A 26,859-nucleotide genomic window follows, 5' to 3' on the forward strand; every position below is an offset into this window, starting at 1 on the left:
GCTTAGGCAGCGGAGCACTGTCATTGGAAGGATGTGCAATATTGTTGTCCTCTTCCTGATGGTTCTGTGGGTTCCGTACAGGGGTTAGGAGCCTCCTCCTCAGTGGATAGCTGGCATCGCCTGTATGGTTTGAGGAATGGGTACCTGTTACGGCTCACCTCTGGTGCTGGCTGTTGTTGTTGGTGCTGCACTGCTATCATGTACTCCGGCCCATCATGTCATGCTGCTGCTATTGGGACCATCTTGGGTGTGGGAAGGGGTGTGGTGTGCTCTTTTGTGCTGCCTGTCTCCATTGCATACACCTGTGCTGATTGTGTCCACCTGTGGCAGATGGGTACACTGCTCAGGTCTCTTAATGGGTGCTTTTCGATGCTGTTATTTACGCCATGCCGGTAAAGGGTTTTTAGGTGTTTTCCATGCCGCTAATGCCATGTCCGCATGGCTTGTGATGCCCTGGTATTAGCGCCATGGCGCTAATTCCGGCATGCAGGTCGCGCGCCCGCGGCCTTTCCGCTATTAGTGGCACCGTAATTAACGGGTGTGCTAATAGTGGTGGGACCAGGTCGTGATTGGCTTGGGAAATTACCGGTACCGGTAATTCATTACCGGTACCGGTATTCCCTTACCGCACAACGTGTAATGAGGCCCTATGTACAGGTTTCCAAACAGATACACAGAGGGTAGAACTCCAGCAAACTAGCATGCCTGTGTGCATGGGTGGGAAAGAAAACCAAGATGTGGTCTGAGCCGTTTTTGGCTACCACACAGCAGAGACAATTCACCCACTGTTTTAGGTTACAGCACCCGTCTGCAGGATGAGCAAGGTTTTATTTCTTACATTACACGGCACAAAATAAATAAACACTGAAGCGCGTTTGCCATAGAAGTCATTTTAAGCTCAACATAATGAAGCTCACTTTATAGAGCTCAGAATTATGCAATTGTGTCTTGTTGACCCTATAGTATGGCCCTAATTCACAGAACGTTTTCCAGTAGGGTTTTGCCATTAGAACACGCTTCTGTGATTCTGTGATTCTGTGAATTAGGCCCAGCCCCAGTATCAGGATTTTGAACTGTGGATCACCCCCCCCCCCCGACCCCACTCCTGCGTCTCAGAGCTGTCGACCCTGTCACAGAACTGTATGCAAAGTTATGTTATTTTATGAGTTGTGTTGTAATGTAACAGACACATGAACCCTCCATAAGTAGCATTTTCTGTAAAGTCGTGGATTGACGCGATTCACGGATGATGGTTTGAGGGCCACTTTTTTTGAGGCGCGGGGTGGGACACTTTTTTTGAGGCACGGGGTAGCTCACTTTTTTGAGGCGAAGGGTGGGCCACTTTCTTTTGAGTGTCCGGGCCTATTTGTTGTCCCAGTCCGACCCTGCAATACCAGCCAAAATAATCTTCCTGGCCCCCAACGCAAACAAGCGCACAAACACATTCATACAACATTCACTTGCTCATTCACTCACTCATTTACATGTGCACCCATGCTTCATGCACTCGCTCATTCACATGTGCACCATCATCATACACTCATTCATTAGGCAAGCATCAGGCATACATATACAAACAAACATTTTGAATGGATGCTTACCTTCTGTCCGATCCTGATGCTTCTCACCAATGAACCTCCCTGGAAGTTCTCCAGCTTCCACGTAGCATGAACAGGAACTAAGAAGAAAGAGCACTTTCTGATTCCTTCACATGTGCGCAGGAGCCAGAGAACTCTCTATTCAAAGTGACCTGATATATTTTTATGTGTGAGGAGGTGCAGAAGCGCACTCTTCTGCATAGATATGTGCAGTTCCCCAGCCTGCATCTCCAATAAGCCATACATGGCTGGGGAACATAAACACCCTAAGCCTTACATAGTCCATTGGACAATTGTGCTGGGGAGCAAAAAATGTCAAAGGAAAATTGTTTCCCTTTGAGATTTTAAGCGAGCCCAGGAGTACTCCCTTAGTTGTAAAAAGCAACTGGTGGTGTGCTCATTGTTCACATTGGGCTGGCTCATCGGCTCCTCCATAATGGGTGAGCATTCTGGTGGGTTTGTGACCCTTCACCCATTATGGAAGAGCCACTACTGGTACAACATATTCTGACAGGTTATCATTCTAAGGGAAATGAAAAGGTTTATCATTCATCACTATTTCAAAATTGAGAAAATTGGAACTTTAACAGATGTGTTGATGTCAAAAGATTTGTTGGTCAGGTTGAACATATTGCTACACTTAAGGCACTCAGGAATTTCACACAGTTCTGGTGGGAAGTAATACTGTAACTGTTTTCTTTCCTCCACTTCAGCCTGTAATTCACAACCTGATCTTTCACTTAACTCTTAGAAGCACTTCTGTAATAGCATTTCTTACTACAATGGTCTGTGAATGATTATTTGTCTTAAAGGGGAAGTTCGCTCAAAAATGTTATGGTCCCAATCGTTCGGTCATGTATTTTTAAGCATACCGTAATCGATCTTAAAAATGTCCCTCTGCATCTTACCTTAGCTTCCCTCACTTTTACACATGCAAAAAAAAACGGGCTGGGCACCGCCATCTTATGCTAATCTTATCCGTTGATGCATTGCTCTAAGTTGAAGTGCCCTTGCGACAAGAACAGATCGCCCGCCCATCAAACTGACATCACTAGACACTTACGCCCCTTTTCACAATGCCAATGCACGTCTCGTGTCAACGTTTTCTGTGCACAAGCTCTTGATGTGTCTCCATGGAAATGCCAGGACGCCTCTTTCCCCGACAACTTTAAACAGAGACTTTCTGAGCAGGCAACATTGCAGTTGCTTTTCAATCGTCTCACTGTATTTAGTTTTGATCGCCCGTGACTCGTTTCTGCTCTGTTCAGCTATCTTCCTAGTACAACGCCCCACAAACAGGTACTTACACTAGCAGAACTGATTTATCTCTGTACTTGCATTTTATTTAAATATTTGTCATATTATGTACCAATGTCTTTACCTAACTTTATTTAATTTCGAAATGTCATACTTTGTGCCGATAATGCATTTATTTGCTCTATGGGTATTTTTTACTTTGCAATGTATTATCTTCTCCTTCTTTACCAGTAGTTGCTACATACAACAAAAACGTTTTTATTTTTCTAAATGTGGATGTTGTACTTATTACATTTTCAGGAACTATGGCAACAATACAGCCCTACCAGTATGAGCCTGAATATTCCGAAGAGGAACTAATTGAAAGAAAAAGAGAAAATTGTGGAAAACATACAGAATCGGGCGATAGTTGCAAAGATGAATCACCAGAGCCTGAGCATAGTCACATGGAAGACGTTTCAAACTGATGTACCTGCAAACATTGCAAGGTAATGCCAACCGAGGTGGAGAATTGCTACTGCCAAGAAAACTCTGGATGCTTGGCCTACATAGCCGAAGAAGGCACTCTACCACTATGCGTTACAGAGCTGCATGACTTCAGGGCAACCTGCCACACAAGGTCCGTGTTGTGGATTATGATGGTGTTTATGCACAAACTTCGCGTAACAGTTTGCCCTCAGAATCCAAGTAAAAAATAAGCATACTCTAGATGTGATGTAATTTTGTACCACTGAGACGACTAATATTTCATGTTGTTCTCCTACATTGTCGTAACTTCGATCAATCACTGAAAAATGAATTTAGTCTGTAAATTGAATACATTTCTCGCACTTATTGCAAATCAGATTGTTCATAGTTTACGTGACCTTCACTTTAGTCTAAAAAATAATGTTTGTTTATGGCCCAAACCTTTCTGGCTTCAATGCGTGTTCAGTTTTGCAATGTGTCGATACTTCAAAGCACAAGTAAATTTTTTCCGTAAGCTACTTTTCTAAGGGCAAATATGCCATCGAATTTAGGATTCATTTTCAAGTAAGGTGGTTAAAATATTTCTGTGCTCTTTCACAGGTGGTACAGGCTGGTGACCTGCCATTCGTTTACATGGTGGCTTCATGGGAGACTTGGATTCCGCGTTTGATGAGTAATACCCACCTGTGTCGCCAGTGATAGCGGACAGTGCAGGGGATTTTTAGACACTGTGCCGCAACCTCATGTATACAATTTGTAGTTTGTTTCAGCCATAAACATCACCATACTAAATAAAATACAAATTGGCTTATACTAATAGTTGTTTGAATTTTTCAGTGAGTCAAGAACAGGCCCAATCATCTATGAGGGTATTGAAAGAATGGTTGGTGCCCTTTTGTGCTTACCTATCCATCCCCCCTCCAGTATCAAAGGCAGTTTACACCTATAGCCCTGCGTTCCCAAGGGGGTTGGGTGGATGGGAAGGCTCAAGGTGCCAAACCCCATGTACAACTCAAAGGGATCTTCTGCACAGTGACCATTTTTCACATGCACGCCCCCCCACCCCAGACCTTGTTTCTCCAGACTCCCCTTTCAAGTCCCCGCACCAGCAATCAACATAAGTTTGTGTCCTTTGAACATTGTTCCAGGCCTTTTGCGCTCACCTCATGCCCACCCACCCCCCATCCAGTATCAATGGCAGCTCACACATGTGGAGTGCACTCACAAAGGGGGCTGGGAGGATGGGATTGTGCAAGATGCCAAACAACATGTACACTTCAAAGGGATCTTCTGCACAGTGACCATTGTCCACATGGCCTCCCCAGACGCAGTGTCTCCAGACTTCCCTCTTCAAGACCCCGTCCCTGCAAACAACATAAGTATGTATCCCTGGAGCAGTGTTCTAAGCATTTTGTGCTTGCCTCATGCCCATCCATCCCTGCTCCAGTATCAATGCCAGTTCTCACCTGTGGCCGTGCACTGAAAAGTGGGCTGGGAGGATGGGAACGTCTAAGGTGCCAAACAACATGTACACTTTAAAGGGATCTTCTGCACAGTGACCATTGTCCACATGATCTCCCCAGACCCAGTGTCTCCAGACTCCCCTCTTCTGTCATGGGCCACAATGATAAACATAGTATTCCAGTGCTGGGAAGGGCTCAGGAACTAATGACAATCAGCATCAGGAAGACGCAAGCCACTAAAAACAAAATGCTATTGTACAAAAGACTGTTGTGTCCTTTCTGCAGGAGAAACAGCTCACAGACCACATCTCCCAAGCACCCCCGGGCCAAGAACTACATGTTGAAGCCCACGTTGGGCGGGGCAGGCGCGCGCATGTGCACGTGTTTAACGAGAGCACGGGGCTTGTGCTCAGGACAGCAACCAGAGAAGACGTGTTCTTCGGAGCTCCGAGCAAGGGGAAGCTCACGAGGGGCCACGCCCCACTCAACCTCCACCCGGGCCCCTCAAGCCTTTCAGATAAGTACCGCAGACCACAGGCAGCGTAAGCAGATCTGGGGGAAGGCGCGCAGCGCTGTGCTGAATAATAGAGGGTCAGAGGATACCACCAGCAACTGCGGTCAGGGGCACGCGCAGTGGGGCTCCGCCCAACTTCCTCATGTTCCCCCCCTGCTCCAGCAAGCTAAGTGAAAGCCTTCAATTGAATATTAACGCCATAGTGCCTGCAATTCGATCTACGCGCAACTATAGAAAAACATGCAGCGCATAGTCGAGCATGTTTTAACCCACTAACAGCCATTCTTGATTACGTGGCTACCTGAGAGGCTACAACTTAAGTGTGACATACAACACGAGTTGTTGCTACACAGAAGCCTTTGGGGCAATACAGTTTGGGCAATAACGGACGCGGAGCCATGCGTGGCTGTAATCCGCTCGTAAAGGGGGAACATTAACAGCTGCATGTACTAAACTGCTTGAGCACTGAAGGGTGCATTAACTTCTAGTGCAAGAGTGAGTGAATGTAAACATTTGGTGTGTGATGTAACACGCAGATGGTAATTCCCACTCTCTTTTCAGCATAACACTGCTCCGGATTCTGGACCTGAGCGTGCGCAGGCAGGAGGCAAGCACTCACCCCTTGAGATAAGTCTCTTTCTGGTTATAACCCTTGTTGTGGTGTGTGGGGGGGAAATGTGCATGTTGTGAATGTGTGTAAATACAAACTATTGCTTTGTGTTATCCTATGTCCCCTTCCCTGACCACCTCCCCTCTCCCAGTCCTCTCTCCGGTTACCCTAACTACTGAACCTATCCAACCATCGAGATCCTAACCCTCTTTCCCCGCCCGGGTCGCGGAAGCTTGTGTAAGTCTAAACTTGCAGGCGCCAAGACCCTGGAGGGGTAGGTTGGTTCGTGCCACTCCTGAGCCTGGAAGCTGAAGCCGTGACAGATCTTCAAGACCCTGTCCCTGCAATCAACATAGGTGTGTGTCCCTTGAGCAGTGTTCCAGGCCGTTTGCGCTCGATTCATGCCCATCCATCCCCCCCTCCAGTATCAATGGCAGTTCACACGTATGACCGTGTGGTACCGAGGGGGCTGGGTGGGTGAGAATGCTCAAGGTGCTAAACTCCATGTACTCTTCAAAGGGATCTTCCGCACAGTGACCATTGTACACATGGCCTCCCCAGACCCAGTGTCTCCAGACTCCCCTCTTCAAGACCCCATCCCTGCAATCAACATAAGTTTGTGTCCCTTCTGCAGTGTTCCGGGTCTTTTGCTCTAACCTCATTCCCATCCATCCCCCACCCCCAGTATCAATGGCAGTTCACACCTGTGGCTGTGTGCTCATAAAGGGGGCTGTGAGGATGGGAACTCTCAGGGTGCCAAACTCCATGAACACTTCAAAGGGATCTTCCACACGGTGACCATTGTTCACATGGCATCCCCAGACCCAGTGTCTCCAGACTCCCCTCTTCAAGACCCCGTCCCTGCAATCAACATATGTTTGTGTCCCTTGAGCAGTGTTCCAGGCATTTTGCGCTTGCCTCATGCCCATCCATCCCCCCTCCAATATGAATGGCGGTTCACACCTATTACCGTGCGCTACCAAGGGGACTGGTTGGGTGGGAACGCTCAACGAGCCAAACACCATATACAACTCAAAGGGATCTTTTTCATGGTGACCCTTGGTCATATGGCCCCCCCAGACCTGGTGTCTCCAGACTCCCCTCTTCAAGACCATGTCCCTGCAATCAACATAACTTTGTGTCCCTTGAGCAGTGTTCCGGGTCTTTTGCGCTCGCTTCATGCCCATCCATCCCCCCTCCAGTATCAATGGCAGTTCGCACCTGTGGCTGTGCACTCGCAAGTGGGCTGGGAGGATGGGAACGTGCACGATGCCAAACAGCATGTACACTTTATAGAGATCTTCTGTACGGTGACCATTGTCCACATGGCTTTCCCAGACCCAGTGTCTCCAGACTCCCCTCTTCAAGACCCCGTACCTGAAATCAACAAATGTCTGTGTCCCTTGAATATTGTTCTGGTCCTTAGGTGCTCCCCTCGTCCACATCCATCCCCATCCGTAGTATGGATGGCAGTGGGCACCTATGAACAGGGTCATTCTGGGCCATAGGATTGTCATGGGGAACCAAAGAAAACTTGGACCACAGTTGGAAGTCACTATTCATTCCTTTTAGGACACTGTTTGAATAGTACCCAAGGGGGATCATTTTAAATAAATGGTGATGCAAATTGTGCATTAAAAAAAATATTTATTCAGCAACAGTGTTCCCTACTACCAGCCGCATATTGAAGTAACTCATCAAACTTACCCACATTTCCCCAAAAAGTGGGCCACTTTGATAAAAGAAAAAGGCCCACGCAAGCATTTTGCATATGTGGTTCAGCCCTGCACTATTGCCCTATAGGCAGCACGAGCAGGCCTATGTCTGTGCGCTTCGAAAGGGGGCTAGGTGGGTGGGTATGAGAGATGTGAACCATTGGCATCGAGGCTGAGTGGCTGTCAACAAACACGTCACACATTCACATACGCACCCACTTTTCTAAGCCTTTTTAAACACCTTGAAATTTACGAGGAGAACATCTCTGCAATCAACAAGGTATATCATCATTGAGCAACCTGCTCCCCGGCTACCTTTTCCACAGCTACTTGTTAAGTAAAGGTAGGTCACCTATTTGGTTTTGTATGTTCATTAATCGCTGCTCTAAAAGTTTCAATCGATTTCCACCTAATGTACACAGTATTCTAATGTTCATTTATCTCAAAGACTTCACCATTATCGATTGTCTGATTCATGTATCGTTTTCAGTTGCCCTTCTGTGAGCCCTGTCAAAACTCCAGGCACAGTCCTGCATATATTCCCAAAGCATATCAATGTAATAAGAAGATGGATTACAAATTGCAGATTTCCAGTGGATGAGATTGAAAGTAGAGCCAGGGCAGTTTGGGGAAATGTGAAGACCAATCGATTTCGCATCTGCACTTTACCGAAAAGATGTTCGAACAATCAAAGTACACAAAAAAGCGGCAACCCAGAATTCTTCGTAAATTGCTTCCAAATGCAATTCGGACTCAATTATGGCACACGCTTGCTCAGGTGAGTAGTGGACAATGATTGTGTTATGTTTGTTGGTATGTAATATAGTGGTCTTCTCAATGATATATCGATTAATTTAAAATTGTGTATTGAAAAGCTAACTTCATGAATGGTTTAGAGTTTTCAGTGTTTATTTGCATCAATGTTGTATTACTAAGGTTTCTTTATTTACCAGACTTACCCAAGTCTTAAAATGTTTCACTTTAGATGAATTTCTTTATCCCCGCTTTTGGGGCACTCTAATAAATCGGCAAAATGTAACCCTTAGTAAAAACATCCATAGTGCCTTTTAAAAGTCACCTAATGTTTTAGAAAAGTGTTGGTCGACATGTCCTTTACTTAGAGCTCACTGATGGAAGCACAGACCATCACCAGCGATGAAAACACTGACACGTCTAGTGTCCCAATGGTGAGACCCACCGACATGCACAAAGTGATAATTTAGAGCGTTGCATGTGGTCACATGTCTAATACTAATATACCTTTTCCTTTCTACTCTTTTCTGACAATGTACTGAAATTGAAGGAGCAAGATTCTTCATCAATTACTTTTCCGGAGACAACATCAACCTCACTCAACTATCAAGAAATTATATTGTACTAGTCCTTTATATGCAAATGAACAATACATGCATCTGTTATGCTTGGAATTTACACATATTGGAAATGATGTATAGTTTTGGGTATTCACACAAAGTGGCATGTATGGGTGTCTCTCAGTGTTTACCATTGTCTGCATCTCATGTTATCAGTTTAATTTTGCTTTTACATCCGTATTAAAACAAGTACTATGGAATAGGGGGATGCTGGAACTTTGACTACAATCACTTCCTCGTTTGCAACAGGTCCAGAGTCTGACGTATGCATACGTACAATTTCCTTGCTACAATGAAAGGAAATCCAAGAAAAGATATACTTTGAGACTGAAATGCATGTAACCTTGCACTGTTTCTGATTTTGGTTCTAACATTACACGTCCTCCCTAATGCAGAATACATTCAAAAGGAAACATTACAAAGCAAACTACTTTTGAAGGCAATATTATAATCACAATGATTTTCAGGGTGAACTCAGATCAAGTCCATGTGTCATCTCTGATGTTTATGAGGTGAAATCCGAAATATATTTTATGACCAAATCATGCACACAGTTTTCAAGGGTATGTTCAGACGAATTATCTATTTGTGTTGCAACAACAAACCTTATAGTATAAGGTTCGCAATAATTTGAAAATAATTTGTGAGGAAGTGCTCTCTGCGATGAAAGTTTGATTGACATTTAAGTTCAATTGACATTTAACTTTTTTTTAATGATTCTTCTCTCAAAGGAATGTATTGAAGATGTCAAATTTGTACAGGCACATGGACCAGAGCTATACATAACCTAATATGAAATACAATTGACAATCACATTGGATTAGGATTGCATTTTTATAATGTTGTAATGTTTTGAAGTCTGTCAAGTTGGTTCTGTTTGTAGATATGTACATATGTTAGTTTGAGTGAAAAGAAATTTGCTGGATTTAAACCATTAAAAAATGCTCATTTTTCAGCTTGATGTTGCGGTCGGCAATGCGAAGTCCATGGTTTCCAAGCAAATTAAGAAAACAATGTTTGTTTTGAAGAAGTTTTTAAGAGGATGTTTTAGTCATATTATGTTTTTAGTTGGAAAATTGTATCTTCTATATGTGTGCTATACATTGAGCAGGTTTTTCTCTAAATCTGTTAGAGGCCCAGAAGGAACAGTAGTATAAAGACTCAGACAACAACTGAAACCAAAGATGTTGATTGCCAAACGGATTTCACAATGGAGCAACTACTATTTGAGGCACAGAGCAGTCCACCCAATATTCAGACTAATGATGCATATGTCTAGTGCCGGAAAAGGAATGGAATCTCACCTGCGAACCATACAAAGTTACCATGGACCATTGCTCTTTTGTGGAAAATCACATGGATGAAACTGAAGACAAGGAAGATGCATTGCAATTGCTTGCAGACCGGTGGACTCAATCTACACCTTCTAAAAAATGTCCACCCACCAAACATTCCAAAGTTAACTATTTCTCCAATTCATTCGGAAATATCACAGCCTGAACTAACAGAGGCTGAAGCATCAACGCAATTGACAGACAGATTTGCTCATGCTCTCGACTTCAGTATGCCTAGTTTGGGGGAATTGTCCACCGCTGTGAAGTCGCAAAACACAGTACTGCAGGAAAATTGGCTATTAAAGTAGCAAACATACATTGTATTCAACTGCTGCCTGCTAGAGATTGTTCACATGATTAAATGTGTTCATGAATTAAGAAAGAGCATATGCGGGAGACATTGGTGAATTTCTCTTGTGTAATACAAGGCACCAATCTGAAAATCCAAGCCAGCTGTGTCCACCTCTATGACACATGTTCATGGTCTGCTCAGCCGATGCTCGGTAAAGTGCCGGATGGATATGTACTTTGTTCAGCAGCTTTACCGTTCAGCAGGTCAACTATCAGTAAAATTTCCAGTTTCTGTCAAATTTATGGGACTTGAGTTCCATGCTAAAACGCAGTACTAAAAATATCAGAGGAATTCTGTATTCCCCGCTATTAGTAATGCCTGGAAACTGAAATGGATGTCAATGGACAGTGCATTCTCTGGCAAAAGTGACAGGCTAGCTGGTGATGGGCAGTGTGACAGTCCAGGATTTTCCACTAAGTACTGCACTTACCAAGTTTAAGACATGGAAAGTAACAAAAAAAATGGTGAGTTTGGTCATTGTGCAGGTGTCTGAATGTACGTCATCTATGGCTATGGAGAAACATGGTTTCATTAAATCCATCAAACATCTGGAATCCAGGGGAATGCAAATAGACCTCATAGCCACTGACCTGGTACTTTGGAATTGCAAAGGCCATGCAAGAGCAGTTTCCACACATTCAGCATCAATTTGATATATGGCACGTTGCCAAATCAATCAATAAAAGAAATACAGCTGCTGGTAAAAAAAAAAGGGTTCGGAAAACATTTTAAAGTGATCTCAGTCTATCAGCAACCATCTTTGGTGTAGCTCCCAAACTTGTGATGGATGTGTAGAAATTCTACTTGAAAAACGGCATTCATTGATGCACCAATGTACCAACATACACTCATAGAGAGAAATCCAACATTTCCATGAATGTGCACATGGACCTTTCTCGAAGGAGCAGGAATGCAGGAAGAAGTGGTTGGTGCCATGTTCCCCTCCACGCACAGCAATTGAGAATATCATGTATGATAAAACGCTTTCAAGAGACCTGAGAGGACTCACCAAATTTTGCCACACTAGAGATTTGGAGGTGTTCCATAATATGTGCCTAAAGTATCATCCCAAAAGTTTGCATATCGGCATAGACGATATGGAGGCCCGGACAAGACTAGCTGTACTTGCGCACAATGAGAAAGTTTGGAGGGAACAAGCAAAAACTGCAGGAACTTTCGGGATGCTTCGTTACCTCATGGCCTTTACAAAATGAAGCAAACAATGGGTGTCCAAGCCAATAAACCAGGAATTGGATTACTCATGGAATGGCTTCTGATTTCATTCCCAGGACACATGCAATGCCACAGAACAGCCTTGTCCTCCAAAATTCCAACTTGTTGAAAGGTTGACTTCCATATTTAAATGATTTGTAGCTGTCTTCAAAATCTGCTTGATATGTTCCCTAATCTTTGGAAATTGGAAATTGTACAGAAACAATCTATTGGTATTACACTTACAATTTCAATGCTAGATAATGCATTAACAAGTATTTATTTAAACCAATATAATCAGGTTTATGATGCATTAATGTGTTTCTTTTACCTTTCCTTCTTTTACATTGCTTATCCTCTGTCTAGAAGACATGTGTCTAGGGTTGCTGTCGGTACGCTTGTTCAGAAGACAATTGCCCTAGCATTTCTGTGCTGGACTGCCCATGTGGTTGGGAGGAAGACTAATATGCAAATGGATATTTCCCATCTTTGAAAGGTACACTGAGGCTTGGTGCCTGTCAAGCCCTCTGGTAGACCCAAACCCCATTCACACATGTAATCCATGGCACTTGTGCTGATGGCCTCACCTTAGCAGACACAATAAGTAAGTTGTTCCAATAAGGGATATGTTTTTTATATGGACAAAGTGGAGGTGCATCCCCTCAACACTATAAGCTTGCTGAAAGGGCAATGGAAAGGGGTAAAAAGGACGTCATCGGAGACATAAAGTTTATCCTATGGCTCCAGTTGGATGCATGGATCAAATTCAAGAACCTCAGCAAATATTACAAACCGTTCTGGGTCCTGGGACCATGCAATCTCCTACTTTCCTTCCCTAAATAATACTCTCATACAGTGGTACGCCCCTCTACGCCCAACTCCATGACAGTCAAATACTTCTCCAATCTGAGTGTGGGTGGCAGGTCTCTCTAGCCCACATGTGCCTGCCTTCCCAACAGGATCCATGCCCCGGTCAGACTTTGGAGCACCCTCTACAGTTCTGCAAACTGGTAAAAACGGTACCTTTCTACACCGTTTTCCCTTGACCAGAAAAGACCCAACTGCCGCAGTTACCGCTGGTCTGATCCTCAAGATTCCCAAAGGTTCCCTGGCCCATCCTCCAAGTCAATACTGCTAAAACCTACTAGCGTCCTCAACTAAACTGGCATAGTTTGGTCCGGACTGTGCCTAGGGTCGGTGAGTACTTGTATCACTTACTGTTTTCCCCTTAGCAACCCAATACCTTTTTACGCACAAATATCCCCTATAGGTATTTTATCTTGGCTGGGTTAGCGTACGCTCCCTAACTATTCTCACCTTTTGAAAACTGTTCTGCCCCCAAGGGCAGATCCTACTCGAATAGTGGGAACCAATTCTTCATCGCCTCAAGCCCCTTCCTGACTTGCTACAGCCTTCGCAAGAAGACCTGCTTTTTGCTTCACCTGCGCGATTGTGCGCTTTTATGCAAAACTGTACTGTTGATTACAAGGCTCCCTACTTCTTAGGGCTGGACTAGAAAGTTAGGGAACAACTACAAATAATTGTCTAATGCTTCTAGTGTGTCAACCAACCCTTCTCTTTACAGGTTGTGGCTGTGTTTTCCTCATTTATCGCATTAGGTAACATATTGTATATATGCTGTATAGTAGAGTATTGTGTGTGGTAACTGTTTTCGCATAACTAGAGTTTACTTGTGTCTATTGGTCTGGTCAACAATAAATGTATAGATAACTTTTCAAAGAGTCATTTGTGGTTTGTTGCTCTCACCCCTCCTGAGACTTAGGGCCTCATTACACAGTAGGCGGTAACCATGGCGCTATTAGCGCCATGGTTGCCGCCGGTATTTTACCGTGTCCGTCTTGGTAGATGGCAGAATTACCACCCTACTCCAAGGTGAGCGGGGCCGGTAATTCCCCATTCACCAAGGCACTTCCCCATTCCCATTTATGTCCCCATAGGGCTCAATGGGAATGGGGAAGGAGCTAATTACGGTACTGCAAATTGCGGTACCATAATTAGAACCAAGGTCCCTTTGCGGGCCCGTTCCTTAACGGCTGGTAAAACCAGCCATTAAGGTCGGGTCCCGCAAGGGGGCCTCGTAGTAAGGCGGTAAGAGTTTACCGGTACCGGTGCCCTTACCGGTACCGGTAAACCCTTACCGCCTACCGTGTAATGAGGCCCTTAGTCTTGACCGCATGTCAAGCTACCTAGATTTTTGACCTGATGGACAAACTGAGTACATAAGTGACAAATATTCTCGTTTATGTTTAGTTCTGTTTTGTCTCCCTTCTGTTTCTCTTTAACTCTTCTATTCGTTTTTGAGGTATTTTATATTTAGTTGTATGAATGTATAAATTGTTTGTTAATTGTATACGTCCCCATATGTTGGGCTTCACTGTATGTAAATTCTTTGTTTTTCTCTAAAATATATAAAGTGTTTTTTTTTTCGATTACAACAAGTTTAAATGCTTTTCTTTGATTCTTTTGGTGTATCTTTTTGCTATGTAGAAGTTATAACCTTTGTGGTTATATAGGTTTGGACTAGGTAAATTGTTCCAAATTATTCATACCTAATAGGGCCAATCCTTAACGTACCAGTACTTCTCTTTTGTTAACATTAGTTATTCTCGCCCCCAACTGGTACGTCACCCCAGGGGCAGACCATTGCCACTGGATAGTGGCCTCCTTTTGTTGTATATGTTATTGGACAACTACGGTTGTTAATTGGTCGGGTACCCCACGTACAAGGGATCCACTGACACAATATCAAGAGCCACACTCAGGCTAATCGGAAAGGCATCATTTTTCTATCTTTGCCTTTTCTCCTCCCTTCAACATTGTTTTCTCCTTTCCCCATTCTATATATATTCCTGCATGGGTCCCGGCGCCTGCGCTTGTTCATAGTCCCTGGGGTGAGAGGGATGGAGATGGCTGAGAATGCGACTTTAAGTTATTCAGAGGAAGAAACCATTGAGTTAACTCGTGGTCCTTCCCTTTTTGACCCTCCAGATCCCAGTCAGCCTTCTACCTCATCTAGCACAGCTGAGGATCTTTTGAAATTCAAAAAAAAGACTTTTCGTACAGAACTCCACGGTCTCTTCCTTCGGGAATATTTGAAAAAAAGTAGCATACCCAGTGGACTTATAGTACGTAACGAACCACAATTATTTCTAGAAGATAAAGAATACACTTCTAACGTTAGTTTCATTGCAACTAAGTGCAGTAGAGACCTTATGGTCTTAACTATCTCCGCTGCACAACGCATCAGCACGGAATTGCAAAAAACCCTAGAGGCAGAAGAAACCAAGTTTAAGACTAATACCTTACTTACTGATATACAGGCACAACTTTCGGATATTAACAAACAGTTTGAACAATTCAAGGCTAATACACTTACTAAGAAGACTAATAAGTTGAACAAAGACATTAAAGATTTCAGGACTGAAGTTATCTATCCGTATACTGCCGAAGGCTATATTGATTCCCTTAAAAAACAAGGAGGCGCATCCCAATCCTCACCAGGAGGCAGACGAGGTAGAGTTACTTTCTCAGGGTCCAGCAGCTCTGGCTCCTCCGGGGGCAGCTCTAATGACAACTTTCCACCTTTTCAGCCTTATCAATTTTGACAACCTCAATTTCAGGGCCCACACCCTCCGCCATTCCCTTTTTTAGCCAGAGGAGGACAAGGAAGGGGGTGGGGCCCACATTTTGGAACATACCATACCAGGGACAACGGAGACGCCCCAGGCGACGGAGGCGCTAGAACCTACCCCTGGATATAGTCAACTACTGGTTTTCAACCTGGGTACATTTAATCTTTCATCGTGTCAAATCTCTCTTTTGGCCAAAGGGCTTTCCTTTGTACGAACCAGTGACACAGACTGGTATAAGACAGAGATGGAGATGTGTCGATTTTTTCGCAATTTAAAACTTTGGGCCTCATTACACGGACGGCGGTAAGGGTTAACGGTCACCGTTAATGGCAACGGTGACCGTTAACCCTTACCGCCGTACTACGAGGTCCCTTTGCGGGTTGGAGGATTTAACGCCTGCTTCTTGCAGGCGTTAAAATCCAACCCGCTAAGGGACCTCGGAGCTAATTACGGCACCGCAAAATTGCGATGCCGTAATTAGCGCCTTCCCCAGTCCCATAGAGCCCTATGGGGCAGAAATGGGAATGGGGAAGGGCAATGGCGGAAAGGGGATTTACCGCCCCTCCAACCTTGGAATGGGCGGTAAATCCCCTTTCCGCCAAGGCGGTGCCGGTATTTTACCGGCATGAGCCATGGCGCTAATAGCGCCATGGCTCACCGCCTACCGTGTAATGAGGCCCTATGTGTATTTTTCCAGGATCACAATGAACAAGATACTGATCCAGACATGGGTGTCATGATGGCCACTCCCGGGGAGCCGGTTCAAGCCCTGCGTCCCCGAAAGCGGACATCCAGTCCCCAAGGAAGGACCAAGCAACCCCATATAGGGGCCCTCTGGACAGTGTCCTGGCGCCTATGGCGCCAGGCTCATAAAAGACATCAGTCCTGGCGCCATAGGCGCCAGGCTCATTATGGGAGTGCTTGGGTGCACTTACCTGATGCAGACCATGCTGCAGGATCCCGGCCTCCTTGAGGCCTGAAAGGAACTACTTTACCTGTGGGACTAATTTACCATCCGGGCGTGGTCGGGGAAGGATACATACCTGATTGGAGGAAGGATACATACCTGGAACTTCTTCCAAGGCTATTTAAACCCCACCTGAACAGCCACACGTGCTTCGCGTTGTTCTGCATCTAGCAGCTGGACGCTCACCGTGTCTGCTCCTGCATCCTGACTTCTGCCACGCCTGCCAGCATCCTGAATCACCTGCAAAGGAAGAGAAGAAGAGAACAGAAGAAGGAAAAGTCCTTACCTGCTAAAACCGCATCCCTCAGACATCTCGCCGACAATCCTGAAAAGGAAGACTTTTATTTAAATAAATAAGTCGATCGCTGCAGCGCCGCATTCCACTCACCTTTACAGGGCGCCTCCATGTTCAGCAGCGATCATCCGGATTCGCAGTCTCGCCCCAGCGCCTAGGAAGAAAAAGACCAGAACAAAAGGTGAGAGAGAGAAGGGAATAAGGAAAGCTAAATCTCCATGTTAAGACTTACCTGCTGATTCATTCCCTCTCCTTTTCGGGTCCGCGACGCATCCTGGCATTTCCGGACCCCGGCCCCTAAGGGGAAAAAGAGACATCAGCGTTAATGAGCGAATGAAAAGACATTACCAAAAAACGCTCATTAAAGACTTACCTGATTTCTACAAGGGTTTCCCTTTTCATCTCGGGTCGGTGCCTGTTCCCCGGCATTCCGTACCCCGGCCCCTATGGGGAAAAAGACACTAGCATGAGTACATTAATGCATGGACACAAGGGGAACCTCTTATCAAAAAAATTACCTGGAAGCCCAGCAAGTTTGGTTCTCACCAATCCGAAAATCCAGTGAAGTAACTGGATACCAACGCGCCCCTGCATCAGAATCAGGATGGAGAGCTCGTCCTTCCAGACCCTAAGGTGAGACGCTACGAGGAATCACAGAAGGGTTTCGAGGAGGGTGAGAGGGGGAAGTGGGAGGCCGATTGCATTAGCCCGCAGACAGTTAATCCCCTATTTTCGCCTACAGAAGGACACTTCTGCGAGCCAGACAAGCCAGATTTGGGGGCCCGGTCCAGTCCGTCTTCCGAAACCTGCGCATCACCTTAGAAGAGGTCACAGCAGCGCGAACAAGGCCAGCGCCTCCGTGGGAGTCAGGTGAGCGTTACAACGGGTTTACACCCACAGTCATCCTTTACACCTACGGATAACCAGGTACCCGATGACCTACTCCCCTTTGAAAGATGTGTCCTGAGAGACATCAGACAGATGAAGAAGAATAAGAATAAATTACATCAGAATCTAACCAAAGCTGAGAGGCAAGCTTTAAAAGATTTATGCAACAAAACCTGCTGATAAAGGAGGTGGCATCGTCCTCATGACAAATGATCAATACACCCATATGATCATGGCTTTACTCAGTGACGGTGTCTGCTATCGGACCCTTAGGAAGGACCCTACCAGAGAAATTAAAACATTCATTTCTGAAATGGTCGCCTACGCCCAGGAAAGGAATTGGATAACTGATAAGGAAGCTACCTTCCTGACAACATCCTCCAACCGCACACCTTGTCTATATGCTCTCCCCAAGATCCATAAAAATACACAGGATCCACCGGGGAGACAATTGTCTCCGGATGTGGTTCAATTTTAGAACCAAATGGTTGTTTCATTGATCACTTCCTTAAACCTTTAAGTAGTAAAACCAAATCATACCTTCGAGATACGATGCACACCATTCAGATATTTGAAAATCTGCCTTTTGACTGTAAACAGCAACTCCAAGTAACAATAGATATTAAGTCACTATATACATCAATCCCACAGGATGCAGCGATAGATTGTATATATGAGCACCTGACTCGGGAATATGCCCAACCTCTTTCCACTGCAGGGGCCTCCCTCTGGAACAGCCTTCCTACCTCCCTGAAACTTGAGGAGAACCACCTCCGGTTCCGGAAGCACCTCAAAACCTTCCTCTTTGCCTCCGCTTTCTCTCCCCCTCTCCCCTGCTAAGATTACTGAAATTGCACTGAATCTGCAACTGGGCCATTCACGGTTCTCGGCCCAGCCACTCTCCCCTGCACTGCCTCCACGGCAACCCCTGCACTACGGGACTGTGTCTGTATCCATACAGCCCCCCTTCCCAGCACTTGTCTGCACTTACCTCGCACTTGCCGCCAGCTGGCCCTTGTTATTTATCCTGTATGCTGTATGCTAATAACCCTGTACTGCACTTTCCCCTCTCCCTTTCCCCCATGCACTTTTCCCTTCCCCTCTACCCTTGCACTTGCGCGATCTGAATGACACCTGGCCTAGTAAGATCATTGTCTGTCTCCCCTTGTTCCCCCCCTGCCTCGTCGCGCCTTGAAACACTTGTGTATAGGTGCGTTACAAATGCCTTATCATATCATAACCCGGTTCATACCGAGTACCACCAGAATTCATTATTGAATTGGCTACCTTTGCTCTATGCAAGAATTTTTTTCACCTTTGACACCCAGTTCTATCTACAGGTCAAGAGCACAGCAATGGGCGCGACATTCGCACCCAGCCTAACTATCCTATTTATGGCCTCGTTTGAGGATCAGTACATATACAATCAAATCAACAAGTGGAGCTCCAAAATCCTACATTGGCATTGTTACATTGACAATGTTCCTAATGAGCTGCCCATTAAATGGTCTGAGCTGCTCATTAAATGGTCTGAGCTGCTCATTAAATGGTCTTAATGAGCAGCCTCCCTCTTAATCTGTTTCCATCGGATGGATCAGACTCACACACCTTGAGCAGTGTCCTTTGATTCATGCACACCCCAGTACCTTTTTCACACATGGGGCGATTACTTATGAATACACTATGGGCTCTGCACCAAGTTGCTTTGGTTTCCGTGCAATCGTGTTTTCTATGCACCTTTGCACCAGAGGGAACCCAATCCCATTGAGAATACCACATAGCTTCCCCCCTTTTTTTCTTACACAGAGTTTGACATACCTCTTGGTTAGAAGATTTATTTCCAGACGGCATGGCACAACATCAGCCGGCTTCCATCACTGACTACCAACCTACGGCGTTGTTTGGAGATTCTCCTCCACGTCACTGTCCGCCCCGGGGCGGTCCATTGGTTGGGTTGCCTCACACCAATCAGGCAACACGACATGCACCCAACCCCGACGCACGATGGTGGAACATTGGGAACAGACACTACTCCTTTACATTCTCTACCAGATGCTCGAGTCATGTCCCTCGACATCTGGTGCTGTAGCAAGCCTGCCAGTAACTTTCCTTTGCATGATACGGAGCTTTGTTCCTCGAACTACCAGGTTACTGTTGGTTCTTCTGGAGACACCCCTCCACGTCACTGTCGACCCTGGTGATTCCCATTGGTTGCCTTACACCAATCAGGCAACACGACACACACCCAGCCTCTGCGCGTGACGTCGTCACTGTGGCAACGGACATAACACTTCTGCATTTTTTACTCTCCCTCGGATGTTCGAGTCACATCCCAAACACTGCACAGAGCTGGTCAAATACTTCCTTGCACTTGACAAGGAGCTTCACTCTCCGGATAACCAGGCAAGATTTGTCTTTTGTATGGCCCCGTCCTCATGGACTGCATCATACACGCAGACAGGTCACCATACGAGAATATCTATTCGTGTTTTATTCCCTCCCCCCCACCATTTTCTCTGTCTTTGTGCTCACAGAGATCTTGTGAAAACCGACATAGGGGTACGACACGTCTGTTTGGTCCACCCCAGCTTTCACCTGGAACGGGACACAGGACATCAACCTCGGTTCAGACTGATCCCATTGCGATTTCACTCGCAGAAGGCGAAATACAGGTATTTTCCTTTGCTCACCTTGCTCTTTTTTCTTAGCTCTTTTAACACAGTTACCTATGGCCATGCTGCATGCGCCTTTACTAACAATATAACGAATGTTGTTCTACTACCCTCACACTTTCATTTTTTCATTATTTTTTAGGCACAAATAATGTAGATGTTGTTTTCCATGACGTCCCACCAATGCGGTCTCTTCTTTTGCACGGGGACAGTGTATCCACTACGTGCACCAGGAATATTGTATTCACACACGGTACTTACTCACTGCCATAGGTGAGATGTTTTATTTCACTATGAAACGGCCCCTCTCCCCCATGACAGGCTCCCCTCCCCGCATTCCCTTCCATTTCCCTTGCATTGCCTCTCGGCTGGGGATGGTGGACTCGTGGGTGGCATCCTGGGACCTATGTAGTTTTTTGTAGAAGGGGACCCCAGACCATGATCAATATTTCCCCAGGGGTTCCATCTGTACTCTGCCAGACCATCCCCCGTACCTAGGAATTCAGACATGGCCCGGAGTTCATTTGCAGACATGACCCGGTTTATAGATCTGCAATCAGACAATCTAAGTATTCTACATTTTAAACTTGTATATACCAAATTTTACACCACGACAGCCCAACATTTAATCTTTAATTTGTTGCTTTCTTCTCCAACACTTCTTTATTTTTTCCTCCTCTTTCTCATAATACAGGGTCCTGCTATTTATTGCCCTGATGAAGGCAGAGTATTTTCTTCTGTTGTGAAGAATAAACTTTATTCCTCTACAACCGCCGAAACGCTTCCTTAAACCTTTAAGTAGTAAAACCAAATCATACCTTTGAGATATGATGCACCCCATTCAGATATTTGAAAATCTGCCTTTTGACTGTAAACAGCAACTCCTAGTAACAATGGATATTAAGTCACTATATACATCAATCCCACAGGATGCAGCGATAGATTGTATATATGAGCACCTGACTCGGGAATATGCCCAACCCGGTTCATACCGGGTACCACCAGAATTCATTATTGAATTGGCTACCTTTGCTCTATGCAAGAATTTTTTTCACCTTTGACAACCAGTTCTATCTACAGGTCAAGGGCACAGCAATGGACGCGACATTCGCACCCAGCCTCACTATCCAATTTATGGCCTCGTTAGAGGATCAGTACATATACAATCAAATCAACAAGTGGAGCTCCAAAATCCTACATTGGCATCGTTACATTGACAATATTATCTTTATCTGGGCAGGAGATGAGACATCCCTCAAACAGTTTTTGAATGGCTCAATACATGTACCAACAACATCCAATTCACAATGGAATACAGTAATGTACAGATACATTTCTTGGACCTGTAAATTTCATGTCTTGATAATAAACTTGCATGTAACCTATTCAGGAAAACTACAGATCGGAATACACTTCTACATTATCAAAGTGACCACCCTCAACACATCAAACAGAATCTTCTGTATGGCCCACTTCTGAGGATCAGAATAAACTGTACCTCTCTGGATGATTTTTACGAGAATGCAAAGACACTGGGGATGCAGCTGCGTACATGTGGATATCCTAAAAGACTGGTGACCAATGCGACCAAGAGGGCCAGATTCACCAATAGGGACTCACTTTTGACACCAAGGATGGAATTTGACCAACACAAGGAAGAAAGACTAACCTGTGTGATCACACATGGTCCCAATACCTTTGATTTCAAAAAAGTTATTCGCATGTACTGACCGATAGTTAGATTACAACTCATAGACGAACCCATATCTTGGTTTGCCTTCAAAAGAGTGAGGAATATTAAGGAACATTTGGTTCACTCCTAATTCATCCGAGATCCACCCTGCACAGGACTCTGGAATTTCCAGAAATTCACCGGCCACTACCCATGTGGTTTGTGCTTGGTATGTAAATTCACCAAGAAAATGCAAACATTTGCTATTGGCGATAGGCAATGGGTCCTCAAAAATCAGTCCAACTGTAAAAGCAGTCAAGTTACATACTGCATTGAATGCCCTTGCGGCGTCCATTACGTGGGCCAAACTATGCGTAATGTAGGTATCCAGATCTCAGAACACCGGTCCAGGATCTGGTGTAAAAACATCACCTCACCCTTGGTCACACATTTTCTGACAAGTCACCACACTCCGGAGGACATTCTCTGGTGGGGTTTGGAAAAGATCCAAACAGGTCAGAATATAGAAAACAGACTCCTATAACTGGAAAAGGGATGGATTTACAGACTTAACTCTCTAGAAAATGGTCTTAATGAGCAGCCTCCCTCTTAATCTGTTTCCATCGGATGGATCAGACTCACACACCTTGAGCAGTGTCCTTTGATTCATGCACACCCCAGTACTTTTTTCACACATGGGGCGATTACTTATGAATACACTATGGGCTCTGCACCAAGTTGCTTTGGTTTCCGTGCAATCGTGTCTTCTATGCACCTTTGCACCACAGGGAACCCATTTCCATTGAGGATACCACATAACTTTCCCCCCTTTTTTTCTTACACAGAGTTTGACATACCTCTTGGTTAGAAGATGTATTTCCAGACGGCATGGCACAACATCAGCCGGCTTCCATCACTGACTACCAACCTACGGCATTGTTTGGAGATTCTCCTCCACGTCACTGTCCGCCCCGGAGCGGTCCATTGGTTGCCTCACACCAATCAGGCAACACGACATGCACCCAGCCTCCACGCGCGATGTTGGAACCTTGGGAACAGACACTACTCCTTTACATTCTCTACCAGATGCTCGAGTCATGTCCCTCAACATCTGGTGCTGTAGCAAGTCTGCCAGTAACTTTCCTTTGCATGATACGGAGCTTTGCTCCTCGAACTACCAGGTTACTGTTGGTTCTTCTGGAGACACCCCTCCACGTCACTGTCGACCCTGGTGATTCCCATTGGTTGCCTCACACCAATCAGGCACCACGACACACACCCAGCCTCTGCGCATGAAGTCATCACCATGGCAACGGACATAACACTTCTGCTTTTTTTACTCTCCCTCAGATGTTCGAGTCACGTCCCGAACACTGCACAGAGCTGGTCAATTACTTCCTCGCACTTGACATGGAGCTTCGCTCTCCGGATAACCAGGTACGTTTTGTCTTTTGGATGGCCCCCTCCTCACGGACTGCATCATACACGCAGACAGGTCACCATACGAGAATATCTACTCATGTTTTATTCCCTCCCCCCCACCATTTTCTCTGTGTTGGTGCTCACAGAGATCTTGTGAAAACCGACATAGGGGTACGACACGTCTGTTTGGTCCACCCCAGCTTTCACCTGGAACGGGACACAGGACATCAACCTCGGTTCAGACTGATCCCATTGCGATTTCACTCGCAGAAGGCGAAATACAGGTATTTTCCTTTGCTCACCTTGCTCTTTTTTCTTAGCTCCTTTAATACAGTTACCTATACCCATGCTGCATGCGCCTTTACTAACAATATAACGAATGTTGTTCTACTACCCTCACACTTTCATTTTTTAATTATTTTTTAGGCACAAATAATGTAGATGTTGTTTTCGATGACGTCCAACCAATGCAGTCTCTTCTTTTGCACGGGGACAGTGTATCCACTACGTGCACCAGGAATATTGTATTCACACGCGGTACTTGCTCACTGCCATATGTCAGATGTTTTATTTCACTATGAAACGGCCCCTATCCCCCATGACAGCTCCCCTCCCCGCATTCCCTTCCATTTCCCTTGCATTCCCTCTCGGCTGGGGATGGTGGACACGTGGGTGGCATCCTGGGACCTATGTAGTTTTTTGTAGAAGGGGACCCCAGACCATGATCAATATTTCCCCAGGGGTTCCATCTGTACTCTGCCAGACCATCCCCCGTACCTAGGAATTCAGACATGGCCCGGAGTTCATTTGCTGACATGACCCGGTTTATAGATCTGCAATCAGACAATCTAAGTATTCTATATTTTAAACTTGTATATACCAAATTTTACACCACGACAGCCCAACATTTCATCTTTAATTTGTTGCTTTCTTCTCCAACACTTCTTTATTGTTTCCTGCTCTTTCTCATAATACAGGGTCCTGCTATTTATTGCATTGATGAAGGCGGAGTATTTTCTTCTGTTGTGAAGAATAAACTTTATTCATCTACAACCGCCGAAACGCATTGCTGTTAGAGGGAATTGGAGGTCCTGTACAGAGCATTTCATCTAATTTAGACCTCGGACATTTGACAGTCCACCAGTCGAAAGGAACACTTCTTTTGAAGCTCCTCTCGGTTTCCCCCTTTTGCGTTGGCAGACCCAACCCCAGTTTAAAACAATTTCCATTTTGGGACTCCATCTTAACTTAACATGAGGATGGACTCTCCACCCACACAAAATGTTTTTCTCCATTCTTTGTTTTCTACTTTGTTGTGAGGTAACAACCCAGTCAGAAACATTGGATTGTTTTTTAGAGAAGGCTCATTTTTGACCTGATGGACAAACTGAGTACATAAGTGACAAATATTCTTGTTTATGTTGAATTCTGTTTTGTCTCCCTTCTGTTTCTCTTTAACTCTTCTATTCGTTTTTGAGGTATTTTATATTTACTTGTATGAATGTGTAAATTGTTTGTTAATTGTATACGCGCCCATATGTTGGGCTTCACTTTAAGTAAATTCTTTGTTTTTCTCTAAAATATATAAAGTGTTTTTTTTCAATTACAAGTTTAAATGCTTTTCTTTGATTCTTTTGGTGTATCTTTTTGCTATGTACAACTGTATGTAGAAGTTATAACCTTTGTGGTTATATAGGGTTGGACTAGGTAAATTGTTCCAAATTATGCATACCTAATAGAGCCAATCCTTAATGTACCAGTACTTCTCTTTTGTTAACATAAGCTACCTAGATTGGTCTTGCTTGTCCAGAAAGTTCCCCTGTTTCACTAAACTGAGAGGGGCCTCCTAAACTTCTGCCCATCAGGTCAGAGTTTAGAAATGCATCTTAACACCTTCCTCCAGCACTTGTAGACCCATAGGCTCCTCCTTCCATACCATTCACCAGCACTTCTCCCCTATGCACTAACATGGCCAATTGGAACAAGGCCCAGTCGGAGCATGAATGTAACTTACCGTTTTAGAATTATTTTTCACCAACACGCGTTCCCATATAGGCTTGTGGCATTGAAATAAAATTTTGTTGTAGAATACGTGACACAGATGTTCACCTTGTGCGTCGTGTGGCAACTTGACATGATAAAGAACACACTGGAGACATATTTATTAGGAGCACACACTATCACCCAGTCTCACATGATGGTACAGAGGGCTGCTTCAGGTGTGCAAGGGAGCATGAACGGACATGCATGAATAATAGTATATGCCAGAAGTGTAAGTAGCAAATGATTCAAGAGTGGAAAAGGGACATAGTAATGAAGGGCGTTAGGTATTTAGGACACTAGGAGTAGGGGTATGCTCTGTGCCATGAAACAGTGTTGGACGAGGGAGAGGTGGGGTTTCGAGGTAATTTTCTTACAAAGATGATATATCTCCAGAGGTAAAAGTAACACATCATTTTCTGGATTGTTCTTACGTTCCTGTTGCGAAAAATATTTTGCATCACTGTTTGTAACTGTCCTTGGTTTTCTGAACCACTTGCCTGAAACAGCATCTCATCAAGTTTTCTTTTTTTGTGGTATTCTTTCACAAGATCTAAACCTGCTTGTCTCTGGCTTCAATCACTGAAAACAGGCTTGTATTGTTATTTGGCCTTGATCGTAAGTCAGCAACTGTTATAAGCACACAATGTGTCGAATACCCACAGAACATTGATAGCATTCACAATATTGAAAGTGGACATAAGAACATTTAGTTTCCATTTCTGCAATCTGTTGTTCGGAGCGGTTACTCACTGTGAACTTGAGAGAATGGAACATTCTGAAATTATATAAGCTTAACTATGCATAATATTTGTGCGATTAAAAATGGCACGTGTGCTGTATACATAATGACTAATTCAGTGACATGCCAATGTGCGATTTGACCAAAAGAATTGACACAGTGCGTTATGTTATGTTGAATGATATTTATAATGCGTACTATATAAACCACAGTGCGTAACTCATGTTTTTGTTTATCTGTCTAGTAATTGTTTTTATTTGTGTATAGTTTAAAGAGGTGTGAATAGAGGTATGACTGTTTTGGATGTATTGCTTACTGGCCTTGCCCACCAATATATTCTGTGCAGAGTTATGGGTTGTTAGATGGACCATATTGTGAGGATTATTCCTGTGTGGATGTGTTTATGATTAGGTTTCATCTGGTTCTTAATTATATGATAACTTGTTATATTTGATTAAAGAACGGCTACTAAATTATATTCTTTTTTCTGTTATCGACACAGCTATATTGTACCATTCTGCGCATGCCATAGTTTCCAGCTACCGTTGGATGGATTCTTCAATCAACATTGGCGGATAATCATCAACAGTGCTTATTTGATAACTATCATCT

This window comes from Ambystoma mexicanum, chromosome 10 (genome assembly GCF_040938575.1).
Source record: "Ambystoma mexicanum isolate Mex_15411 chromosome 10, UKY_AmexF1_1, whole genome shotgun sequence".
Classification (NCBI taxonomy): Eukaryota; Metazoa; Chordata; class Amphibia; order Caudata; family Ambystomatidae; genus Ambystoma; species Ambystoma mexicanum.